The sequence below is a fragment of the Salminus brasiliensis genome, chromosome 14 (assembly GCF_030463535.1).
Source record: "Salminus brasiliensis chromosome 14, fSalBra1.hap2, whole genome shotgun sequence".
Taxonomy (NCBI): domain Eukaryota; kingdom Metazoa; phylum Chordata; class Actinopteri; order Characiformes; family Bryconidae; genus Salminus; species Salminus brasiliensis.
The window spans coordinates 28,057,778-28,079,094 of NC_132891.1; the positions used below are offsets into that span (position 1 = coordinate 28,057,778).

General features: G+C 37.6%; 1 protein-coding gene across 1 annotated transcript in view; it reads right to left on the reverse strand.

Moving 5' to 3' along the window:
• Window positions 1–15,213, reverse strand: part of kcng1 (potassium voltage-gated channel, subfamily G, member 1) — a 33,711-nt gene extending 18,498 nt beyond the window's left edge. The window contains exon 1 of the mRNA XM_072697181.1: window positions 15,003–15,213. The gene's annotated coding sequence lies outside the window, so the exon portion shown is untranslated. The remainder of the gene's footprint in view (window positions 1–15,002) is intronic.
• Window positions 15,214–21,317: the final 6,104 nt, after the last annotated feature.

A 21,317-nucleotide genomic window follows, 5' to 3' on the forward strand; every position in this document is an offset into this window, starting at 1 on the left:
CGACAACAGTTGTAAAAAGCACTATACAAATAAATCTGACCTGACTTGACTTGACTCTAAATCTGTTTCAGTTATCATTTTCTAGCGCCAAGTGAAGCTTTACCACCAAGAGGTACAGCCCGGTTACACAACCAGGCTTCCTCTCGCAGCACTACACAGACATAGCTCTCCCCCTTCGCAGAGAAGCAGCCCAGCTAAGCCCCAGTTCTCTCTTGCAGCACAATGCGGACTCACTCAATCTGCTGAAGCTATCCTTAGTGAAATGTCCATGTGTCGTGTCAATGACCAAATTTTTATTAATGATTAATAATGATTAATGATAAAATTTTTTATTAATCCACTTTTCTATTGGATGGGCATACAGAAAATGTAAATGCATGGAATGCTGACATAACTGGGTGAACAAACCTCAGATGTACCAATCATGCAGATAGTCGAACAGCTAGCTAGCTTACTAAGATGAGAGTGCCAAACCATGCTAGCCTTGTAATTGATCATTGGTATGTTGATGTAAACATGAATGATTTTTAGGACCTCCCATTCTACTTTGAGAGGATAGCAATACTGGTGAAGATATTCAAAAGACATACATTATACATTTACATTTGTGTCCCTGAAGAGCTAAATTAACATCTGTCCATCCTTTCACTGTGAGACAACACAAGACTCAACACTGTGAACACACAGACACAATACAGAACACTGGCATACACTGCGAAAGCTGCTCACGTTCTCAGAACAATGGCTGACTACACTTAATATGTTTGGCATTACCTGAATGGAATAAAATGCTGATACTGCTAAGACTGACCTTTGGAAATGTCCTAAACTTTAGAAGACCACCGTTGCCAGTCCAGTTACTGTCCATGGCCGCGCTATGTATAAACCATTTTCTATTAGAATCAAATACAATGTGATGAGTATTAGGCTATGTCTGTCTAATGCGCTTCCACTGTGGTCCAGAGGTTCTAATCCTGAGCGATGCTGCTTTGCCATCTGCAACCAGAGTCTGAGACAGCACAATTGGCATTGGCTGTGCTCTCTTGTCTGTTAGCTATTGCGGTGGAGGGCGATGCCGACACATTGAAAAGAGGTGGGGATTGGTTTCACATGAGAAGACATATGTTAAGTCCTTACCCTCCTAGTATCTGAAGCATTGCTAGTGCTAGGGGGAGTTTTGAAATGGTCAATTAATTGACAGTACCAGTTCTAATCCCGAGTCAGAGCAGCCAGAGCAGCCAGAGTCCAAGCCAGCACAACTGCCTGTGTTCTCTCCAGGTGGGCAGATGGCGCTCTCTCCCCTCATCACTCTTAAATGATGTTGTGCCTGTTAGCTAGTGTGATGGTGGACAGTGCCGCATTGGTGGCAGTTTAAAAAGAGGTGGTGGTTGACTTCACATGTATCGTGTTAAGGACGTGTTAAGTCCTTACCCTCTTAATGTCAGGCCCATTGCTAGTGCTAGGTAGAGTTTCAAATCGTTTTGGTATCAAGCTTGCAGATTATGTATGATACATCTTTCATATGGCTTGAGGAGGCTATGAAGTAATTTTGAGGGCGTTGGTAAAAGCACAAGCTATGGATAGATGTTTCTGACGCAGACTGAAGACCTTTCCATGTCTCTCTCTCTCTCTCTCTCTCTCTCTCTCTCTCACTCACTCACTCTTGCTCCCTCTGCAACAGTGTGATCACAGCTTTGCTCCAGGGCTTATTCTCCAGATTGCCTATGACTCAGACAACTCAGATTCACTCTGAAACAGGACAAGCATACCTTCCAGCTTAGCACTGCTAAATTCTGATACTTCATAAAACATGCACACACACAGATGGAAAAGCTAAAGATTATAGTTCACGATACCACCTGAAATATGCTCCAGGTTATTTACAGTAAATGCAGCTTCTCAAAATGTGTGGCTTCAGAAATCAGCAGTTTTAGCAGTCACTGTAAAAATATTCAAACAAGCACTAGCTGTTCCACTGTCCAATCTGGTCAATATTCCAATCGTATGTAAATGTTAGTTGCTCATCATGAGTGTTTTGGAGGTCATTCTGACATTCAGTGTGTGGAGGATGAAGTGATTAGCAGCATTGTTGCTCATCAGCAAGATCTGTTTGTGATTATGCAGGGATGAAAAGGTCAGTGCTATTAGAAATGTATTAGAGGGCGTGTAATTACGGAAAACCAAATTTTCCTGAACAACTCCAATATCATTTATCTCCCAGTCCATTAAGTCCACATATGCAAAGTAAACCACAACGCTGTTGTTAATTCGTTGTTTTTGCAATGTTCTTTGCATGTATTTGCCCACATGTATGCAACAAATTCGGACAGGTACTGGTGCCAGAATGTAGTGGCAGCATCATCTAAAGTGGATTCAAAATACATGAAATATACACTATGATGATTACGCTCAAAGAAGGCACCAATGAGGTCAAAAAAGTCTTTCGATATGCTCAGACTGGTCTAAAATGCTAAAAATGTAAACCTGCCCCCAACACACACTACTCGACTCTCTCTCCAACTGTCAAGTCCGACTGATGGAAAATCTGCAGACTAGGACCAACCAGCACAGACTCAGCCAGACTGACAATTGGGGCTAAAATCTGATTAAAATTGAGTTGTGTGCATAGTTTAATTAGAAACATTCTAAATAACATCTACTACATTTTATTATACTAATATTAGATCTTTCCATCCAAAAACAAATGTACCATAAAATATTTGACAAACACTCATTTTGTATTTAACTCTTTTTATTTGATTTAGGTTGGCAAACTGATTTGGCTGACACAACATAGAACAGAATTTTTAGTGACTGTTACAACTAGCCCATCCAATTTACCCACCCATGGGATATGTTTCAACATTTGCACACATTGCTTACTGCTGAACTGTTACACAAATAACTGCTGCTGGAAACAAGGTTTTGATTTCTCAGCTTGATGTCCACTGCCTTGGGCCACCCTCTGACTAGGCCTCAAGCAATTGTCTGGCTTGCTTGCCTCCAGGCTTTGCCTTTGGGTCCATGGATAGGGTGACATGTGTTTTAGAGAATTTTGGGCATTCAATATTCTTTGTTGTCATTTAAGTAGCACATACAGGCAGCTGTATCCCATGCTAATAAAGGGGGGAACTGTTGAAGCAGTAACATGCTGAATGAGAAATGAATATCAAAATTACATAACATACTTGGTTGAAATCAATGCATTTTCATGTGACTACTTTAATACTATACTGGAATTGTATCAGATGTTTATTATGCAGTGTGTGCATGTGCATACTTCTATGTGTCTTTATGATTCATAATTTCTGCAAAATGTAAAGAAATTATTTTAGGATAGTTTGATGGGAAACTGTGTTGTCTGCACAGTGGTCTACAACATGAATATTGCTTGAAAATAAACACAAAATAAACCAAAAAAATGGTAAAGTTAACAAAAAAAAAAAACATGTACTTAAAAAATTTATTTACCTCCACCACAAATGCCCTTCTTCACCATGAATGGTTTAAAAAGTCAGAGTCAGTGTGTATTTCTTACCATTTCATGTAATAACTTTCTGTTTTTAGAGCTTTTAGAGGCATTCAACTTTTCAGATGTTTACTTCCTATTCCCCCATCTGACTCAATACATTTCTCTAGAACAGAACATTTACCATGAATGGGTAACTTTTTAACTGGGGCCAATTGCCATCTTAACTTTTAAAACAATAAAATGATCTATAATTATTTTTTAAATATGTCAAGAAGGCATTTACACGCTCAAAAGTAAATGCTTTATGAAAGAATAAAATTATTTTTTCAACTGGCATAATGCAAAAGTCTAGGTAGTTCCACAGTGGATCAAATTAGTTGCAAAGTCTGGGTTAGGGACAAGTAATTTAATTTATGGTGCTGCATACATAAAAGGGGACATAAAAGTTCCCCTAATTAAAGAATCACCCAATTTTTAAAAATAAAACAGTTATGGAAATGAACAATTCACCCATTAGATGTGTCCCTGAACACAAGCTTGCATGAAAGATGATAAAAAAAATCAATAATTGTTGTGAAAAATTATGTTGATCTTGACTGTGAGGCTAATCTTTTTTGGGTGTTAATGCTGGCAGTGGCATATTATTGGCATTTAAATAAAATAAAAATACTCAACAATATTAAATATATAGACTAGAATAGACAGATTTGATCAAACTTTATCATCTACATAGTTTACTAGACTGAGAGTACTACTACTACTACAGTGTGTGTGATTGTCTGTTATTGTATGTCTTATTCAATCTCAATTCTAAAACATATTAAAGTGTCAATCATCTCTACCAAGACACTTTCAACACCGCAATCTCTCTGATAAGCCGAGCCTTCAACTCAGATCATGCATTATCTCCCTGAGTTACATATTACTATCCCGGCCATCTTTCATGTCTAATCTTCTGTTTTAGTTGCCATATTTGAAGCAAAAAATTCAGTCTATTTGGTGACGATGAAAGCAACCTCCTGTTTCTGCTTGGTGCGAATGCTTGGCAACCTTGGTCTACCTCCTCCCACGCATCTCATGCTCTGATCAGGTGGGTGCCTTCCACCCATCCGTCTACACTGCCTTGTTTGCATCCTGGATCTTTTATTTCTTCTCTTTGCATGACTTCTGCTCTCTTCCCCTCTCGCACTCTTGTCCTCTGGGGGCTCCTGCTGGACTTTCTTTGCAAGCTAGAACAGGGGCTAGAGTGTTAAAATGTCCACCGTTCCTATAAGTGCTGTTGATCGGATTTACCTTTTTTTTTTTACTATTAATGTTTTCCAATTTGTGGTTGATCCTACATTTACACTGATGAAAGTGAAGCTGGCTGAATATCCCTTTTCTGCTCAGGTAACTACACTGAAATCTTGAGTATTGGCTGATAATGATGCTGGTCAGGTTTTTTCGTAATAGAACAGGAGTTTCCAGTTTTCCTCACAGGGCCCACAGCAATGTCCAATCTTTTCCCCAAAGAGTCCGTGAGGCCTGTGTGGCCACAGGGATATCCAGGATCTCCATAATTCTCTGTTGGTACCAGCCCAATGCATATAATAAGTATTGGACCTGGACCATTAAACCCTTTCTTGTGAACTGTAAAAAGTAGATACTGTAAAAAAAATCTTTAGCTTTTCTGCTGTTATTATAAAGTTTATGCTATAATTCTGCAAAATCACCACAGCTGTAATGCTAAACCTAATAGTAGATGTCATTTTACCCTCATAGTGTGAACTAGATGAAAGCCATAGCTTATCCTGCTGGAAACTAAACAACAACTTGTCGACATATTGAACATGCATGAAGCATTTTTAAAAGTGGACCCCAGGGCATCCCTTCAGCTATTTGTCTTCTTACAAGCATTCTCTCTATATATACACATGTCGAAATAATTTTCAAACATGAAAATGTTCAGGGCCGAAAACGCCTGCAGGCACCATCACACCGTAAGACCTCTGCTTGTACCAGTTTGAACAGGGAGAAGAGAAAGAAAGAAAAGCACTTTTTGAGATGTTTGTGGGTGGATTTAATAAATCATGAATATATTGAAACAAGAAACGTCTTCAGGGCTATAATTGCATTTCCAGGCATTGCCACAGTCGAACGCGGTTGAAAAAGTAGTTGAGATTCTTTGTAGCTGTGTTCTTCTCCACACTGTGCTTAACCTTTGCCGCGGGGCTGTGTGTTCCAGGCTGATTTCAGACTGAATCATTCACGGAGGAAGAGTACTGTGTGCTGCTATGTTTGAGCAAGATCCATTTGACACAAATGTGAATATATATGTGTCTGTAATTAGAATATGTGAAAATTCCTAGGATTACTTACTGCATAGCTGGTAGAACTTCTTACATGTATATAAACTCATCACACAATTTATTATGAAGACACCTTCCCACCTGTATCTGCATGATTTTATGCATAGCAGAGACAGGCCAGTAGCTTCAGGTAATGTTCCCATCAACTGTCAGAATAGGGAAAAAATATGAGCTCAGTGATTTTGAGCATGGCATTATTGTTGGTGCCATCTGGGCTTGTATTTCTATAATTGCTGATCTTTTGGGATTTTCAAGACAACAGTCTCTATTTAGAAACCTTAGAATAGTGCCATAAAGACAAAAAAACTGAGAGGCTATTCTGCAGGCGGAAAACTGCAGTTTTAAAAAGAAAGAAGGAAAAAAGGGGCGTTAGTGAGTGGAGAAGACATTAACAATTAAATATAATACTACACACCTAAATGCTGCTGGTCTAGCCCTAATTGTGGGGGAGAGGCACTAAAATAAAGTAACTTCCACTAGAAATACTTCTTTTGTTTACATTGACATCTAACATCTATTAGTTAACCTAACTAGCAGAGTAGCCTAGCTCTGCTGGTCGTAGCATGATGAATGTTAAGCAATGAAATTTAGATTTTGGACAGTTGTAAGCTACTTTAAATGACTAAGGTATACTGGTGTAAATTATTATGCTATATGTGGTGTGTGTATTTCATTGTATGTTCCATATCTGTAGTGTGGGTTTAGTGGTTTTATGATACTGTAAACTGTATATTGCCACCTAAGTAGCCAGTGCCCATAAGATTAATCCTCTGTATTGAAACTATTACACTGTCCCTATCAAATTAATTGTAAATAGTAAACAATGAATAGTGAAAGCTATGCCCAAGAAGTTGTTCAAAAGCGGAATTTGTGTAACTTGAAAGGTTTTTAAATTGACATTAACATGATACAGTACCATTTTATTATCTTTCATCAGGATCATTACTTAAGTTTCTGGCAACGGCAGCAAAAGAAAAGTATAATGTGCTCCCTCCAAATGCTGACCATGGTAACTGTAAGTTCAGCATTTCACTTTTAATAGATTATTTAATGCAAAATAAAAAAAAAAAGATTGTCTGTGTCAGATTATTTATAACATAAGGCTGATAAACACTGGTTGGAGCCTGTACATTTTTGCCTGCTACACATGAGCAGTGCATTCCAAAGCCACCCTTACATGCTTTACAAGTCTTTTTCATCATTACAGTGGACACTTAAAAAGCCTAAAAAGAGTAAAACCCCTTAACATTAAGCCTTTACAATGCATTTGCAGTAGATGTCTGCATCAAGTCTCAAACTCACCAGAAGCTGGGTACCTCAGAGAGTGAAGTTACTAGGGCAGGAGTCCAGTCAATTTCCAGTTCATGCTTGTTTGCAGGCCTTAGCATCACCCATGCATTCCACAGGCAAATGCATGCTTAGTAGTCTACAGCTTGGGTGACTGACACTTCACCGTTTGGCCCTAAAAAACTCCACAACTCCACAATATAGTATATTTTCACTCTTTCCGACACAGGTTAATCTTCAGCTCGTCTGTCCATTTGCCTGCAGAGCACCTTTTACCACAGAACTGTGCAGGCTTTTTATGTCTTTTTTAAGCAAGCTGTAACCTGTTTTTTCTGTACTGGCTTACCAGTGGACTATATGTTATAGTAAATCCTTTAAGGTTATGCTAGTGTCTACCTATGCCTACATCCTGGATAGTGTTCTTGAACTGTTCAACAGGGATCATTTGTATTTTTGGTCTGGTTTGCAAGGCCGTTTGCTCTTATTAGGATTACCAGGGCATTTGTGCTATTTATCAATGTTGAATCTGAATGTAATTAAATGTGAATGTAGTACATCAAGCAAAGATATATAACGAATCACATTCCTAATTTGTGTTTACCATGCACACGGCTCATGAACTGCATCCAATTAGCATTAGAAACAGGCCCAAAAGACCACAGGTATTGTAGTTGTATCCGTTCCGTTCTGACTGGCTCTTCACACTCTTGTGCACCAGTTTTTATTAGTCTGATGGGGAACACATTTTTGATTGCTCTAAATTTAGGGTTTAAACCTCTAGAAAAAAAATGTTGTTAAGGCGTCTGAATTCAGAAGTCGTTTCTGTTGGATCTGTTTTTGCTTTTGCAGACACATTGTTTTAAGAGTGATAAGGGGGAAAAGCGCCATCTGACCACCCAGAAAGAGCATGGCCAATTGTGCTCACAAGGACTCTGGCTGATGGCATTAGACTGCTGAGCCACTCTGAGTCCGCTGTAGCATTTATTTAAAAGTCTCCTTCCTTTACATGTTATGGTGGTTTCTTTGATGGATGGAATAGATGGTGGATGACAGAGGGGCTCCAACCAGTAATTGTAAACCTGTAAATCTACAATCTAAATGGGAAGTGTTTCTGATAATATGGCCAGCATATTAGTGTGCAGAGTGCAGCGACCAGGTGGGTGTATTATTTATTAATTTATTGCGCACATGGTAGTGGTGGTGTACCTAGCAAGATAGAATAATATTGACAGGAGTCAGAGGGCATCTGTTGGCAGTGCCTGAGGACTGAACCTAACATGTCTTCCCTTTTTCCCCTCACTTTCTCTCGCTCACCCTCTCGTTCTCTCTCTGAGCTGAATATTCATACATTTCAAATATAGATCATAGGGTTGCACTTACCCAGACCTCAACTTGAATTACATAAGGATTACATAAAGCTTCAGCCACCGACCGTATGCATTACCACACATTATTATCCAGTTATCACCCATCTTCATTGTACAACAACAGGCACAGTGAGCTCATTGCTTTCTGTGCAGAGAAGCTCCATTATGTCAAAGCACTTCCAGGAATTGAGACTACAGCAGCCTGTAGTGGAAAACACTGCCTTGAGAGCACACAATAGGCATCTTTGGAATGGTGTGGTGGACTACATAAATGGATAAGACATCAAAAGAAGACAGAGGGCAGGTGATGAGAAGGATGTCCTAGCTTGGGTGAGGAAAGAGAGGGGTGTTGTAGGGAGGGAGGCAGGAGGGCAGCATCCGCTTTATTGGATGGTGTCAGTGACCTTTAAGAAGACAGAAGGGTACTTTAGTTGATAGGATGGATTAAAATGACCTAGGTTCTTATCAGACTTCAAACGGGTGTAGAATGGCCGAGGCCTTTGTGAGTGAAGAACAACTAATGTTTTGAGTGAAGGGCGAGGTGATGGATTTGTAGCCACTGCAAACCCGCAGAGGCCTTTTACGCAGTCTTTCCACTGGCTGCCCACCATCGACGTATGTGCAGAACATATTTGATAACTCAATCTTATTTCATTGACTGTTGACTGGGGGGGGGGGGGGGGGTATAATGGATCAGTGGAATTAACTGCACACTGAGTAGTGAAGCTACATTTACACTCAGCTTTGAATCTGTGCTTCAGACTCTTTTCCAACTGTTTTGACAGCAAGCAAGTAATTGTAGCAAAAACACACAGCTAGTTGAAACGATTGAAGGAAAAAACGGACTAATAGCAAAACCCCAAGACTATAAGGTTACAGTCTTGACACACATTCCCAAAATGTACTTACACCCAACACACCAGTCAAAGCCTTTTCAAGCTAACCGTAATGGGTTCTTTGTGAGAGTATGTGTAAAATGTCATTAAGCAACTTAAGCTTTCCCCTTTTATCTGTTAAAATTGGCCTAACCTAAGAAAGACAAAGCAAACTTAGTCAAGCTGTGAACTGACTGATGATATTAATCAGGGTATCAAAATAGAATTACAAAACAGAGACCAACAAAATCTATAATCTATAATAAAATATTTATATTAGGTCATATTTATTACAAATCAAGTAAATGCAACATCAGCATGACATGATGCTGAAGAACAGATTAAAACGCCTTAATATAGCAGCCACTTGTTGGCCTGTGGGAAGGGGTTAATTATGACAAATACATCTTCATGTAACTTTTTTATTGGGCTAAAACTGCAGACATTGAGGGAGAACAGATAATACACCAAAGCCCAAAGTTAGAGTAACTATTTAGAGAATCTAAATATTAAGCATGGTTACTCAGACTCTTTTGATCAAGTCAGCATAATTTGAGAAAGCTTGCTGAATGCTTGGTAACAGTAGACCAGAAGGTGTAATGGAGCATGTTTTAACTGCAAGTCAATGCACTGTTTTAACAAGATGCCAAGGTCCCCCATGACAAGCTGTGAAGATCTAAGACAACTGGGAATACTGAACAATAATTACTCCCACAGTCCAATGCACACAATTATACTGGACAGGAATGTATAAACGTCATTAGCTAAACTCATTAAAACCTGGCCTTACACCACACTTATAATGCCAGGGTCTAATAATCAGCTTACATCACTTCTGTGAAGATGGACATTTTAAAGCTTAAAGTGAAAGCACAAATGACTTTATTGATAAAAAACAAAAAACAAAATCATATCTAGCCTGTAAAAGTCTAGAGTATGGATTTAGTTTTTCAAAAGTGTCAAAAGGATCAAAGCAAAATGCAAGAACCAGTATGACTATGGGTACTACGTTAAAGTGATTATAATATATAATACAATAAGTAAATATGAAAATCATAAATTAGCACATAAAATCATTGCAAAATGGAAGACATACACCAGTGCTAGGTTACACACAGTTACAGGGGCGCTAAAAGAGTTCCTTATTTACTCTAATACCATGTACTGTGTTTTCTTTGTGCAACTGTGTGCACTGACCGTGACTCCTCTACCATGACAGTGCTAAACACATACCATTACACACCTATACAAAAACATCCAAAATTGTGGATTATGTGGACTAAAAAATTCTTCATTTTATATTCATATTATTGTTTTGTAAAGAACAACACTTTGTTATTCTTTAATGGCCTGCTTACCTGCACCTTTACACACATTTCATGTTGGAACTTGAAGCACAAGAGGATTAGTTGAAGGGCACAATATATTTAATTTTACTGCAACAAGGATTTCCACAGCTGAGCATATGCATTGCTTAATTCGTGACTTTGAAGACTTTGAAAAATGCGGACATTAAGGCATTTTGGCAAAATCTTAAAGGGCTGCAAGAAATAAACGCACACACCTTGTTACTGACATCCGTTTACTGACATCACATTATGCTACGATAAAAAAAAACATGGTAGCCTTGGTAAAACTGCTAAAATGTGACCATGCGGTTGAGCAGCATGTTAATGGTAATTAGCCCACAGCTGTGCATGCTTTCTGCTGCTTATTGGCTTTTAGTGGAAAGCTCTTCCCAGACAGTTTGGCTATGTAGCCTATAATTGAAACAATATGTGTTTGATAAGCCAGATCAGTCATTGTTGATATGGACTGGTCTTTTTATTTCATTAAAATTATAATTTGAATAGATTTCAAGGCTTCCAACTAATTATGTAAAGCACACAAAGTTGCAGAGGACAGTTTGACTCATTTATTCGTTTTTGTTTTTCCTGAAATCAATTTTTTCTGCTTTTATTGGAGTAACATTAGACATTGAAGACAGGGAAGACAAGATTTTGGAGCATTGCTGTTGAGGATTTGATTGCATTCAGCAGCAACAACATTATTGGGGTGTTGGATGTTGGATGATCACCACCTCACGTTATCCCCAACTCCCCACCTCATCCTAAATGTTTTTGTGACTGCTTCACAGATTTATACCCTTCTAGCCCATGCATGGCATTAGGCATGGTGCCTATAGCGCCATATTTATCTGCTCCAGAGAGCCCCATTCTATAGGTATTACTTCTCTACAGGGACTAAATAAGCTGTGTGTGTGTGCATCTGCAACTTAAAGTAGAACATTTAATTAGAAATGAAAAGAGATTAAAAAGCTCAACAGAGCTGTTGACAGGTGCTGGGTGAATATGCTACAATAGGCAGATTTCCAAGCCATGGATCAAGCCTTATCTAAACTTATCTTGGACTAAATTACAATGCCAATGGTCAATCACTAATGAATTCTTTTTTTAGCTTAGGCTTAGGTTTAACCTGGGCCTGGAAAGTTAACCTAATATGCATAAAGATCGGTCAGCACAACTTCACTCATTTTGCTTCTGGAAAGATGATCCATGATCCATAAACTGACAGACTGATTGTACTTCTCACCAGGCTAGTGACTCAGTTCAAAGAGAAAGTTTGCACAAGCTGCTATAGATGCAGTGAATCACTCCTCTTCATTTTGTCTCGCTTCATTTTCATCACACTTATTTCCATACTTGAAATTCATGACATGCAAATGCGCTTTCCTAACCTCAAGCTAACCATTAGAGCTATAGCCACATTATGGTTAGATTGCTCTCAGAGGGCTTTCAGACTGATGTTATAAAAGTTCTCTCCTTCTTTAAACAAATGTACAGCAACAGTAATACTGGCGATTGCTCTCTCTCTCATAGTGGCGGTCAGCAAATGTACAGTATATAGGACCCTGCCCACCCATGCAGAAAACCTGCTGATGGTTTATACTCCCTCGCAGATGGAGCTGATCCTGACTCAAACTTTAAACCTCTGACTCATAACATTTATTCTTATGGACCAAAGACTCCTGCAATTCCTGCAATATTTACATAAAACATCATTGCTGTTCTGCAAAAACCTTGCATCTCATTTTTTCTCTCACTTTTTGACATAATGTGAATCTGGCAGTTGTTCAAAATTACATCACAATTTCACAAAATTTTATTATTTCAATAAAAATGCTGCAAAATGATTTTAAATTAAGTCTTACATTTTTTTTGGGGGGTGACATTAATGATGTACTATATTCAGCTAAGAACAAGTCCCTCAAACACATGTATAGTATGAAGTTAAAGAAATGCCCTAACCTATCTTCTACTCAAATCTCTAGCATATAATCAAGCACAATGGACAATAATTTCCTGGTACTTAGAAAAGAACAGAAAACATGTTAAACATGCTTATTATAGAAGCACCAGCCCAATGGCTTTTAATAGAAATGTGTTTTGTCCTTTTCTATAAACAGGGAAAAGTATTCACGTTATTACAAGTGGTAATCAACTGTACCTAAAGACCTACAAATGCAGCTGATAGGTTTTAGGTTGAAAATGCTGAAGTATTCCTTCATTTTCCTTTTCTATCACCAGACACTCAGAAAGATACCAGGGAAACAGGTGATCTGTACAAAATGTGTTTGTACAGCGCATATGTTAAAAACTTGGGCAATAAATATGCACAACAATAAGGGAATCCATCTATTTGCAAATTGAACAGTTTTAAACAATGTTAATTCAGTGCTGTTCAGCTGCTTTCACAGGCCTGACTCAGCTCCTCTTTTCAGCTGATAAAAGCTCAGGAAAAGTGTTTCTGCAGAGACCGTTCTAACCAGAGAGCACTCCAACTGCCTGTGACAGGAAAAAGTAACACCTCTTGTCTGAAGTACCGTTTTTTTTCTAACGAGTTAACATGTACCTAAATGTACCTTAGCCTCTGCTGAACTGTTGCAAAAGTTGTCAGTTTGCTGTTTTGCTTGTTTCTGTCACATAAAAGAACACATATCACTGTGGCCCAATCACTAATCAACTACCCAAGTGGTCTTGATGAGTAATATCCAGTGTCGGCCATCAATGTAAGTAGCAGTTTTCGCCTTCTGTTAACACAATTAGTTTCGATGCACAGAAACATCCAAACAAAAATGATCCTCACAGATCACCAGCAGTCTTCATTTCAATTCTTTCAATTCATTTTACATCTTTTTTTTTTATTAAATCAATATTAAAATTAATGTAAGTCATACTGATTTCATAGAGCAACTCCACAAGCAACTGCTTTAATTGTCTAATATTAATCATACCTTTATGGTACTTTTGTATACTTTTGCAATGCAAGCTGATTGTAACAAAAACATGGAAGCAGCAATGTATAACTGCCCAAGTGTCCAGTGGCTGTATGGAACACTGTGTTATCTGGAATAAATGGGTGCAATAGTATTTCTTGTAAATCTTATTGCCATTACATAAAACATGTCTACCTTCATTTGTTTTCCGTCACTCGAACACCAGCTGCCCTTTACACTGTGTGAGCATTTGGAACAGCACAAGTGTTTCATTACATTAACCATCACACTGACCTTCACAAAAAGTTAAGAACATTTTCTGACTTCTGTAAAGTTACCATTTTGGAGATATGGTTTTGTGTGCACCCCATTAAAACCTTTATGATTTTTTTTTCATATATATATATATATATATATATATATATATATATATATATATATATATATATATATTTAAACACATTGACATTTTATCTTCATTATAGCAATATTAGAAGATGGAGGTCTAATATAACTAAACCAATAAAACTGAAGAAAAGATCTCATAACACTTAGGAATCCACAAAATTATTTACAAGTGTAACAACTGCCAACATGGCCAGGCCTGGCTGTTCAGCCAAACAGCAGACCACAAAGTCTTCAACATTCCTAAATCACAGGATCTACAGGTACAGCTGAAGTTAAAGTATAGCATTTACCATGAGAAAGAAACCACACACGTTTTTAAAAAAGAATCCCTTGCTGTTAAAAAAACATCAGAACAAGACTAACGTTTTCCTAAAGATCAAATGTCTATGCTCAGTGGAAATAGGTGTAAAATGTTTTTTTTTTTTAGTATTAAAGAATTATGTAATTTCGAGCATTTCTATTGGTCTATACAACCATGTAATTTAAACACAATGTAAGAAAACCTGCCAGATTCACATTAAATAAGCACACAAACAGATAGATACATACATACATATATACATAGAGGGAAGTAGAAGTAGAAAGTAGAAGAAGTGGACAGACAGAAATATGAGTGTACATGAATACATGAATGATTATAATTAAAGTGTAAATTCATGCTGACGGATTATGCAGCATGTGGTCATGCACGATGCAAAGAAGTCACCGTGGTTACACTCTTTGTTTACTTAATTTATCTCTATATAGAATGTGTCCATGTGTGCAAAAAGAGCTAGACCATACTGTCTATCATACTGCACAAGAATATTCCAACCATTCCTGACAAACAGCATACCATTTTTTCCAAGCAGTCAAAACATTTGCTTTAATTTCAGATGTTTTAGCCCTGCAGACTGTACTTTTTCTTTTCAATTTGAAGACACTAAAACCCAACCCACATGAGAAAACCCAACAGTTAGATACACTTACCGCAGTTTGGATTCAGTTCATCCACAGCTGAGTGCATTCATGATGTTCAGGAACAGGTAGTGGAGGCTGTGGAGGGTTGAAGAAACACTGAGATCAGTAGGAGTAGAGCTGGAGAAGTACGGTCTGTTCTTCACTCCAACTCTGCCTCATCTGTGAGCAAAGCAAGCGCTTGCAGAGCGCTAGCGGCGCATTTGATGAACATGAGCAACAGGCTACAGCACTCCCTCCCTGACTCACACACACACGCGCATATCAACAGCTCTGAGCTCTGACATCAGAGGTGGGATGTGCCATTATTCTAAGAGCTTTTGAGAAAAATCCATAGCAACCAGCCTGTAGCAAGAGGTGGATTCCCTCCTTCTAGCAGGAATAATCACTGCTGTTTTTTTTTTTATTATTATAATACTTTTTTTTTTTTGAGCAGCAGGTTGGAACATGTTGCCATATGGAATGTCCTCTTCTGGATCGCTCATTCAAGGTGTTTCCTCATGTTCCTCCACCATTTCAGTCCTTCACCATCCATTTCGTCAATAATAACATTGACAGAATCATGGAATCTTAAGTTACTGAACCTTTTTACTAATGACTTCGTACAGCTTAACAAGAGCTTTAAATGTGTTTGATGTAGACTGAAAAATTTAAATGTTCACTTCAAATGTCTATTTATTTTCCACATGAATAAGGCAATACATGAACACACTACTGCAAGGACACTAAAAGGAAAAAATGTGTTGATGTAATATATTTTATTCATGAGCAAAAGAACCATTGTATGGGAGGTGGACACGTCCACCTTCATAAATGTATATTTTTGTTGAACGCAGCAACACATAATGGCATAAACAATGACACCAAAAAAAGCAAAGCTTGGTCATACCAAACTACTAATGATATCATTATTTCTATTAATGGTGCAAAAGAATGGATTTATTGAGTATTTAAATATGTCTTTTGATGTATGTAACTAATAGTACCTGACTTTGTTTTGGGCAAAAAATGACCAGATGCAGTGTTACAAGCCTATTTACCATAGAGTTATTTAGCCTTAGAATGAATTTATGGTAGTCTAATATGGTGGGCAGTCTTCATGCTAGAAACAGCTAGCACTTTCCCTTTTAATGTGTTTATAGTCAGCTGAGGTAGTCTCCTGAGGTAGACATGAAGAAGTGACATATCATAAACCCTAATGGCTAGATAGCAGTGTTGTACTCAGTCCTAAAATTAAAAAATGCAGTATTCCAATATATTGAATCACAAATTCTGTATCATGATCTGTATTATTTCACCAGGTTCTTGCCAATACACCACCCCACTATCTAGTAAGACTTGAGAATAATTCTGAAAAATAAATGTTTGTATTACAGTGTCAAAAACATAGCTATGTTATAGTATGCTATGGTATGTAGTTCAACTGAGCTGTCCCAATGGCCTAAACCAGGCAATAAAAACAATACTTATTTTTGGATTTGTCTTTTCTTTTTTGTTTTTTTTTTTTGGGGGGGGGGGGGGGGGGTTATTTTTTTTAAGTCAACCATAAATGGAAAATTCATTCCAAGCCAAACAGGGTTTTTTAAACATTAATTTTTCGCCCTAACTAAAGTCGCATACTTACTATGGTGACACTTTATTTGAAGTGGTCCTTTTTAGATGAATTGAACACTCGTCAGACTCTCAGTAACAGATCAACAACATATCAATGATGTAGCAGCAGTGAAGCATCTCAATACATTCAAGAGACTTAATTATCTGCATAAATGAAATGTGGTTATTATCTGTTGAATTCAGCTGGTTTTCACATTATTTGGAGTGTCCATTTCTGTAGATGTTGGATTGAGGTTGAAGTTAGGATTAGGGCCAGGATGGGAATTAGGATAAGGTTTGGAGTTGAGGTTAAGGTTAGAATTAGAGCCAGAAAAAGGGGATTAGAATTAGGTTTGGGGTTGAGGTTAGGGTTAGGATTAAGGCCATGATGGGGGTTAGGTTTTGGATTGCAGTTAAGGTTAGGATTAGGACCAGGGTTAGAATTAGGTTTTGGGTATGGCTAGGTTAGGTTTTGCTTAATGGAAGTAACATACTTGATATAACAGATCAACACTAAATCTAGTTAATGTAAGTAATGCAACAGAACATCGTCAAGGTATTTACCTCATTAGATTTAGCAAATTCTGATGCTTCACTACTGCTACTTCACTGATATGTTGTTGATGTGTTACCTGATACTCTGTTAAGGGTTTATGAATCATCTACAAAGAATTCTATTAATTAATAATTCTATGTTAAACTATTTTGCCTGGTGGGTATTTTCCACTTGTGCATCATGCATTGGTCACAGATTAATGCTCACCAGGTTTAAGTAAGCCTGAACATAACTTTACATTCAGAGCTCACTGTGCGGCTTCTGACAAACATGCAGAGAGATAGCAATGATGGAAAGACGGCATGCAAGCACTTGGAGCTTAACGATCTTTAGTATGCTCAGCACGTACAGTGTTTTGCCACTAGGCATTATCTCCCGAACACAGCGCCGTCTGCATTAGCTGCCATTATTTCCTATTGATCCACCTGCCTTAAACAGTATTTGTGTGCCTACAGACTGTGGACTTGGAAAGTCAATTGGCACCAATTACATTTACTTCGGGGCTAACAAGTGGCAGACCACAAAAAGCACAACAGCCTGGAGTGGTTCTGCCCACAAACGTCTTCTTCCGAGAATAAAGCACACTAAAGATGCAACAGCTGTGGTATGATCAATTTGGGAAGGAAAATGCTTTGCGTTCTGAGTCAATTTTGTGTGGTAAATCATCTAACTTTCAAATAGGCATAATTCTGATGGCCGTTGTGTAAGGGAAACACTGTTGCATATGTTAAATTCTGCGTTGGTCAGAAGATTGATACCTCTGTAGTACAAACAGCCAGGGATGTCACTGTAGATTTATGGACAGTAGGGCTAAGCCCTAAGCTGGGCTATGTTCCCCAAGGATATAAATACAAGAGACCCAAAAATGTACTTTTAGAGTAGCAATACAATAAATAAATATCACAAATATGGCTATTTGGTGAAGTTGGCACACAGTAGATATTTGTTGTTTTCTTATTAAAGTACTTAGCATAACTTTAATATGACAAATCCATCAACTTCCAACAGACACAGATTAAGCAAAAGTACTGAAGCTACAAGGTCCTACAAGGTTATTCAAATAGACAACATTTGGCAAGATTTTCTATTGTACAGCTACTGGTGTGATTGGTTTATGTGATTGTTTTTATGACTTTGGCTGATTCACACTCTCACTATCTATGGAGTTGGACTCATCGTGTAAAGTTCACTAGCTACCAAGCATATAAGACCTAATAGTGTAGCTAATGTTACACTGGACATAATTCGTGCCAAATTCATATTGTAAATAGGTATCTTTAGACTGTAACTACTTACTGTTTTACTCTGTATATGATGTATGTTGAAAAACTGGCTTAGTGTTGAGCCAGCCTATAAAACCTTCTGTAGCTGCCAACTGTATGTCCACACTCCCTCTCAGCAGCTCAAGCAGTAATGGAATAGAGCAGCATTAGCAGCACATCCCCCAGGTCCTAGTGCCCTGCAATGTTCTTCTTCATATAATTTTCATATAATTAGTTGTCATTAATTACTAGTAAAATGTGGTCTGGGGTGAGTTTGCCAAATGCTTTGTAATGCTAAGTACTTTTTAGCTAGTTGTTAAGGAAGTTTTTTATGAGTACAATGTGAACTAATTGAACTCACAAATTAAAGAGTAAGTCAACCTACTCATTTTTCACCTTTTTCATTTTTCAAAGTGCCTCTTTACCTACTTTAGATCATTTCTATTATCAACTAATTAAAATATAATATATCTGTCTAAAATATGCAGAAACATTTTCTGTAGAGAATATATTCACTTATTCACATTCAGGAAGAAATGTTTAAATTGAAACTGATAATAAAGGAATTTTCAGAATTTACAGAAAATATACTTAAATATAAATATGTTCTGCGCATTTTAGACACAATTCTTTTTTTATGTAACATAAAGGAAAAATATATAACACGTGATGTAAATAATTTTAATGTAAATTACTTTTGCCCACACTACATTATTTATTAACCTTTACAATTAAATTAAACTTGAATGTGTATATAATAATAATAATAATAATAATAATACAACATCTCACAGTCAATCAGATTTCAGAACCAAATGTAACCATATGGTTTGAACAATTTGTACAACTTGTAAACCTATATACATTTGTTTCCTAATAGAACAAGTTTTGGGTTCCTAATAGGAATTAGTTCTCAACTAAATCAGTTGGCCATTGTATTTTTATTTTACAGTGCATTTGAAAAAGAAAAAACAGCAAGAAAAATCAAGTAAGGTCATTCAAATGCATCTGAAGAAACCCCTTATATGTTCAAGTGTACTACACTGTTGAGGTAAGGACTGAATATACATATGAATTGTTTTAATCACAGTGCAATGGCCTCAGCAGCAATTTGATCAATACTTATCTTCTGAATGGCATCATTTAGCAGTGAGACAAAAGAGTTTTTTCAGATCAATAGTCTTTAATCTATCACACCTATAGATTGAAATGGAAACACTGACCAGACCTGGATATAGATATTGAATATGACTGGAAGGAAGCAAGCTCATCTGCTTTGAAAAATCGAATGAGAAAACTAAGTGAAGACGTTCTTAGCATTCTAATCATTTTCAGCTATTTGTTATTCTGTACTTTGTAAGGATTTAGCTCCCCCTTTGAATCTGACTCTATAAAGCCATTGATATGCAGAGCTGCTGCAGTTTACTTTTCCACTGTTGATGTGGAGAAGTGTGTTCCCAGGGGATTTCTGAAAGGGGATAAATCAACTAAAATCAAGGAAGTCCTCTGCACTCTGTCTGCTCTAAATGCATTTTCAGTGGTAAACTGTCATTGACATCAGTCATTGGTTGTAGAAACCCGACTCCACAAAGTTCATGTGGAGGCCAAAGGTTTACCACCACTCAGCAATCTACAATATCCTACATTAGAGCATTTCATACAAAATGTGTGGAATTTCACACATCACCCCCCCCCCACACACACACACACACACACAACCACCCACCCACCCACCACCACTTCCATTGGAGCCCACATTGCTTATAACAAGAGTCACAGTGTGTTAAATCTGCTGTAGAGAAGTCTATGATAGCTGCAGAAAATCACCTGGATGGTTGAATTTAAACTGGCACAGAATTAAACCCATTAGTCAAGTCTTATTGCTTGGAGTCACAACAGTTGGTACAGTGTATTGGGTAAATGTTGCTGTGATAGATGAAGGAATAACCCAGCCTGGGTGAACACAAACCATATTATCCTAATAAGAGTACTTAAGAGAATTAATTCCGTCTTGGTGAAAATATATATTTTTTTATCAAATATGGCAACCCTCTTGCATGTATTCAGGTATATGGGTGTGTCTGCATGTTTATGCATAATTGTATTGTCACCGTTCAGGAAGAATTGTACATCCATCACTTGAACACAATTGCTGGACATTGCCCTGTGTTAACATTTTATGATAGATGGAGCAATAAGAGACGCTCAGGGGTTGGTTGGAATAAAATGTCTTTGCATGCAAATATAATTAAGGAGCCTTGAATGCCCATAACCCTCTCACTTGTTCACTGGCTGCCTTCCCTTGGATGGTTTTGGTAGGTACTGTCCACTGCATACAGGAACACTCCACAAGATCTACTGTTTTGGACATGTTCTCATCCAGTCTTGTAGCCAAGCCAAGTTGCACAGATTCTTATGCTTGGCTATTTTTCTTGTTGTCAACACACTAACTTCAAGAACGGACTGTGCCACTGTAAAGATGATTAATGTTACTCGCTTCATTCCAGTATGACCCTGAGCATGGCAGTGGTGTTCTTTTTTTAAGGAGATGAGATTAAAAGAATTTCATGGGTGCTTTGCCTATTGAATAAAATACTGGTTACTGACAAATTAGTTCTCCCCAAGAAGCTTTGATTAGTGTAAACCATGTCTCAAGACACATGAAGCTGGAAAAAGCTACACAAGCATTGCTAAAGGCATGGATGTACATCAATATATGGTTAAATAAATTGTCTACAAATGATGCAAATTCAGAACTTTAGCTACCATCCCTATGGCTGGGCATCCTGTTAAGTTCACTACAAGAGACCAAAGAGCAATCCTAAAAGAAGTAAAAAAAAAAAGTAACAGTACCCCCAAAAGTAACAGCAGACCTACAGAAAGATTTACAAACTGCAAAAATCTTTGCTCATTTGT